At 39.1% G+C, this 6171-nt stretch overlaps 1 pseudogene; it reads left to right on the top strand.

Annotated features, from left to right (window-relative positions):
- The first annotated feature begins 1934 nt into the window (after positions 1–1934).
- Positions 1935–2250, top strand: LOC107401763 (large ribosomal subunit protein eL42-like; annotated as a pseudogene).
- Positions 2251–6171: the final 3921 nt, after the last annotated feature.

Raw genomic sequence — 6171 nt, 5'->3', positions numbered from 1 at the left:
AAATGTGCTTCAGACACAACCAGCACTGTTCGTGAAGACAAGAGGATCAAGGAATTTTGCACTTCATCTTATATAAAATAAAAGTCTAGTTGAAGTTGAATTCTAGTGTCTAAATTTGTCGTTATTTGAATAACTGTCTATATCACCAAACACACACACACACACACACACACACACACACACACACACACACACACACACAGACCCCTACAGACAGTTAAAGACAATACAGACTTACGAACCTTCAGTGATTTTATACTTAAGGCTTCTCTTCGAAATGACTTAGGAAAGCCTTATTTTTAATACTTCATCTCTTTCCAACAAATGAAATATTTACATCTAAATACTGGCAATGAACATTTCAAGCAAAGGTTAGAACACAGTTTATCTAATGTGCAGCTGCAGGGCAGGCTATCCATCTGCAAACAAAACTACAAAGGAAAAGTCCTAACCAACCATTAACTCACACCTCTCAGCCCCATGCCAGCTAATAAAACGATGTGGATCTACCGGATAGTATATGCACAATAAAATGCCGAATTCCTACAGCCAGTAATTAAAATTTACTGCCTTCACATAAAAACTGGATTCTAGGAAATAAAGTGAAAGATATTTTAAATGTTTACAAAAATAGACCAGAGCCCTTGGATGTAGATCACCCAAACTGGATAGAAACTAGGCTTGTTGACGTTGGTGCTTAGCCTCACCTAACCTAAGGAAACATTCTCAGAAAAATCCTCCAAAACCTCTTTGGCTTAATTTCTCCTTAGGGCCACTTACTTTCATACATTAAAGTTAATTCACTGACTTTTTTTTAATGAAGCAAATCTGGATTTTATTAAGAAAAAGCTTCAACGTAGATTTTAGCATAGGCACTGAAAGAGACCTGACATTTAGGAAAAGGACAACACATGCTTGACTTGTCACTATAACTCAGACCCAGGCAAGCTTAACTTCAAATCTCCAGAGTTTACTGTGCCACAAAAAGTAATTAAGTTCATGATTCCCCTCAGCTTGTTTAAAGTTTAGACTGATTTCTGCCTGACCCTAAATGTCCCGTTTATCAGAGGATTTGTTTCACAACATTTGTGACTGTAGATTCATTCTTTGCCCCTATGGAGTTATAAGATGTCTCTTTCCAGTTTTACATGGCAATTATGTCTTTCTTAAGAACCTAGAATCTATCCTCTTGATAGCTAATCATTAAAAATGTTCACAGTCCACATGCCCTCATTTCGGTGTGGAGGTGGAAGCTCCACTACCACGAATATCAATGTGAAAACACTAGAAACTTTATATACAGGACCAGTCTTATTCAAAGTCATTTGATGCTTTCTCAGTAGCTTACCTTAGTGTTTAAGAATTACCAGGAGCATCAGTGCTGACTTCCCCCCCATTTCTTCCTAGTTCTTAAGACTCCGCGGAAGTCTCTATACTCTCTGGCTTTTGCTATCAATAGTGTGGGGGACAGTCTTCTTCTCCTATTGCAAGAGACTTGAATAAATAGGAATACTGCCTGATTTTATGTGTCAATGTGACACAAGCTAGAGTCATCAGAGAGGGAGGTGCCTCAGTTGAAGAAATGCCTCTATGACACCCAGCTATAAGGCATTTTCACAATTAGTGATCAATGGGTGACAGCCCAGCCCATGCTGGGTGGTGTGATCCCTGGGCTGGTGGTCCTGGGTTTTATAAGAAAGCAGGCTGAGTAAGCCATGGGAGGCAAGCCAGTAAGTCACACCCCTCCATGGCTTCTGCATCACCTCCTGCCTCCAGGATCCTTCCCTGATATGGGATAATTGTGGGAGACTATGGGAGTCCATCTCCTACCTTTCTCACCTTTTCTAGGGTTCTTAGGAGGAAGAGAGAGGCATAAGAAAATATCAGATGGAAAATGACACCAAACTTTCTGTGCCAATATCGTTCCCAACAACATGGTGAACATTCCTAAGACCCGCCGGACCTTCAGCAAGAAATGTGGCAAGCACCCACAAAGTGACACAGTACAAGAAGGGCAAGGATTCTCTGTATGCCCAGGGAAAATGGCACTATAACAGGAATCAGAGTGGCTATGGTGGGCAGACTAAGCCTATTTTCCGTAAAAAGGCTAAAACTACAAAGAAGATTGTGCTGAAGCTTGAGTGTGTTGAGCCCAACTGCAGATCTCAGAGGATGCTGGCTATTAAGAGATGCAAGCACTTTGAACTGGAAGGCGATAAGACGAGAACAGGCCAAGTGATCCAGTTCTAAGTTAATCTTGTTATGAAGACATTAAAATCATGAGCTTGGAGAGAGAGAGAGAGAGAGAGAGAGAGAGAGAGAGAGAGAGAGAGAGAGAGAGAGAGAGAGAGAGAGAGACCTAGACGACAAGAAAAAAGAAACAGGGGATAGCTTCGGGAGAGCCTGAATCAAAACCCAACAGCCTCTTCCTTTATTGAAAAGGAATTTTTATATCATGCCAAGGGGAGAGGCAAAAGACCTCCCCCTTGCAAAATCAAAGCACACCGTACAGCCAAATGTAGACCCTTCTAAACACCTGGTAACCATGCCCATTGTCATATCATCCCATTATGCAGCCCCACTGGGTAAAGCAAGCTCAGATTCTCTGACCCTGAGTAAGTTCTCACTAGGAAACCTCTGTGGGCCCCCACAGACACCCTCTCTGTATGCTGTGAATATATTTTTACCATTGGTTAATAAAGAAGCTGCTTTGGCCTATAGCAAGGCAGGATAGAGCCAGGTGAGAAATCCAAGCAGAGAAACAAGGTGAAGGGTGGAGTCAGGAGCAGATACCAGCAAACCCCTGGAGCAGCAAGATGTACTAGAGAACAAGTAATGCCACGAAGCTACATGGCAAAATACAGATTAATAGAAGTGGGTTAATTTAAGTTGAAAGAGCTAGTTAGTAATAAGCCTGAACAACAGACCAAATGGTTTGTAATTAACATTAAGTTTCTGAGTGATTATTTTTGAAGTGGCTGTGGGACTGGGGGGGTTCAGAAAAGCCTCCATTTACACTGCCCTGCTTGAGTTCCTGTCCTGAGTTCCTTCAATAATGAACAGCAATATGGCAGTGTAAACCAAATAAACCCTTTCCTCACCCAACTTGCTTTTTGGTCATGTTGTTTCGTCACAGCAATAGTAACCCTAACTAAAACAATAGGTCTTACGTGTTTAATTCTCTCAGGTACAGTCAGTCTCTGACGCATGAAAGATCAACATGTTAACTGTGGTGAGGCAAACATTGGTTGTGAAAGCTTTTCTTGATCACAAATAAGAAAGGCTTGGTGAGGATGTCAGAAGACAGGGAATAAAAAATTGGAAAGCATTGAACATAAAACAAAAATTTAAGACTGCATTTTGCTGCCACTGCTCTTCCCTGGGATGAGAAGTGATACATACCTACCCACACTTTTAGTAGGATATCAATATGGAGAGTGGTAGTTTCCAAATTACACAGTGAGTGAAGGAAGACATCAAGGAAGCAAAATATATGAAGTCCACTCACTCCTTCCCAAGTAATTCACATGGATAATATTTTCTAAGCTTCGCTTATTCTCCTTTTGTCCCTCTCAGTGTTGAAAGTTCCCTGCTAGTCCCCTTACAAATAATTGAAGTCGAAGTAGTAATCAAGCCGGTCACAAGCTTAAAATGCAGATTATTGTCGATATAACATATGCAAACATTTCCAATACTTTTCATATAAGATCTTTTAAATTTTCATATGTGTAAGATTATTTGAAAGTCATCATAGAATTCACAGGAGACTATGGGTGGACCTTTATGTTATAAATATGTGGAAGGGATATCCAAAGAAAGAATGAGAGACTAAATTGTACCTCACAGGAATTAAAGAAATTTAAATTTCTCATTCAGAACAGAATTGGCTAATCTATGTCTGTAAAAAAATAAAAAAAGATTTTTGTTCAGTGGCTGGTGGTTAATGCAGAAACCAACAAACTTACAACTAGTCAAAATTACAGAGAGTAGGTGTATATGAAATGCTCACCCTAAATGTACCTAGCTACATCTGTACCATAGCCTCCCCACACAAGGGTCAGAAAGCCTCTTGAAATACAGGTTGGATATTTGAATCCCAACTTTTTTCACTTGGTAAATGAATCTTTGTCAGGGTCCTGTCCCATTCACTAAACAGAAGCAAGGTTTCTATTGAAAATTTTATCACCATTGTTTCATTGCATGGAAAAGGGTAAGCCTGTATGTTAACTTAAAGAAACATTTCAATGCTGTGGCTGCAAGGATATACATATAACAATTAAAATAAAATTAATGTTTAAAATATAAGAACTATCGATCTTAGGATACTATGCAATAGTAAAACACAAACATTCTAAGCTGGATTTTTTAAAATGTAGAACTTAAATAAAAACATTAAAACTAAAGTAAAATAAAAACCACAATAACTTGTACTAAGACAAAAGAATATAACCACCCTACACAATGAATAAAGAAAAGTGTTTCATCATTCTGTAATTAAGGCATTATTTGCTTTGTAAACCACAGTGCATGAACAGAACCAACAAGGCAAAGATGTCAATAGTTCAGTGAAGAATGATGAAAAACTCTAAGTCGCTAAATCAGCAGAAAGCAACTCTGTTCCAGATGTTTAGAAAGTATACATTAAAATTAAAACTGTAACCAAGTTGTATATGTAATTTCATAAGAAGGGACATGATGTTTCCTTTCAATGGATCGTTCAGATGTTCATTCCCACAGTGACGACTGACTGCAAGATCCGTCTGAGACTTCTTGAATTGTCTATATATGTTATCCAATTTGCATTTAGTTTAAATGGATGTATCAAAGATTTTCACTAGAAAAATGCTGAAGGTATAGTATATAAACAAGCTTCAAAGTTTAAAAAACTATTCCTAGAAGGAAAATGAGTCAATTCTACAGTGTTATGGAACTTATTTCTTTAAAATTAAGTGAAAACACTCATGAAACAACATCTGGAAGGAAACAAGCAAATAGCATAATCATAAGCCTGATGTTATGGAACCAGAAAGATCTTTCCGCTGATAAAAGTGCTTGCTGCCAAAACTAATGCCCTCAGTTTGATGTCCTTAACCTACACACTAGAGGAAAGCTCCAAGTTGTCATATAAACTTGTGCTGTTGGTTTTTTTTTCTGTGTGTGTGTGTGTGTGTGTGTGTGTGTGTGTGTGTGTGTGTGTGTGTGTGTTAATTTCACACAAGTCTAGATATATCTGGGGAAAGAGAATATTGAGAAAATACTTCCATAAATTTGGCCTGTAGACAACTATTGGGCATTTTCTAGGTTAGCAATTGATGTGGAAGGGCCCTGTTCATTGTGGGCAGTGCCTGCTCTGGATAAGTAGATCTTGCCGGTGTAAGAGAACATCAAGAACAAGTTAGCAGCAGAGCTCCTCTGTGGCCCTGACTACCCTTGGTGAAAGACTATAACCCAAGTGGTGAAATTAAACCTTTTTCTTCCTAAATTGATTTTGGTCATGGTGTTTATCACAACAATAGAAATCCCCTCACTGTGACAGAAATTAGTACCAGGTTCATGAGATATTGCTATAACAGATGTGGCATTAGTTTAGGGAAGATTGTCGAAGGATTTTGGAAGGTTGAGCTTAATGAGCTGTTGTAGAAACCAAGAAGTTAATGCTGAGAGCAGTACAGATGATGGAGGCCTGCCTGGTAAAGTTTCAGAGAGAAATAAAGACTCTATTGAGGTCATTTATTTGCCATTTTGTATTAAGACTCTGCAGGATTTGTCAACTGGGGCTGAAAAATCAGGTGAGATTAAGAAGAAACCAGAACCATTGAAGTGAAACCTTCACTTTTCTGAGACAATTGATGCTAATTAGCTGGAGTTGAGAAATTATCAGTGATTATCAAGAGACCAGTATAATTGAGGTGAAGTCTCCTGTAACTATTTCCCCAGAGTCAGCATACAGAAATCATTGTCTAGACTCTGAACTCAGGGAGCAAAGCCTGCACCTCATGCTGGTAGACTAACTTGGTAATGTTTACATATCATACAGGTAGTAGGGGCTTTGAAGGCATGAAGGGGTCATGGAGAGATCCTGGAGTTAATATGTGACAGGGCTACAGCCCCTGAAGAGAGACCGGGGTGGGGGGCTATTTATGAAGGTACAACCTCAGTTGGAGTGGAGAT

This window comes from Peromyscus maniculatus, chromosome 12 (assembly GCF_049852395.1).
Source record: "Peromyscus maniculatus bairdii isolate BWxNUB_F1_BW_parent chromosome 12, HU_Pman_BW_mat_3.1, whole genome shotgun sequence".
Taxonomy (NCBI): Eukaryota; Metazoa; Chordata; class Mammalia; order Rodentia; family Cricetidae; genus Peromyscus; species Peromyscus maniculatus.
This window is presented reverse-complemented; position numbering and strand designations above follow the sequence as displayed.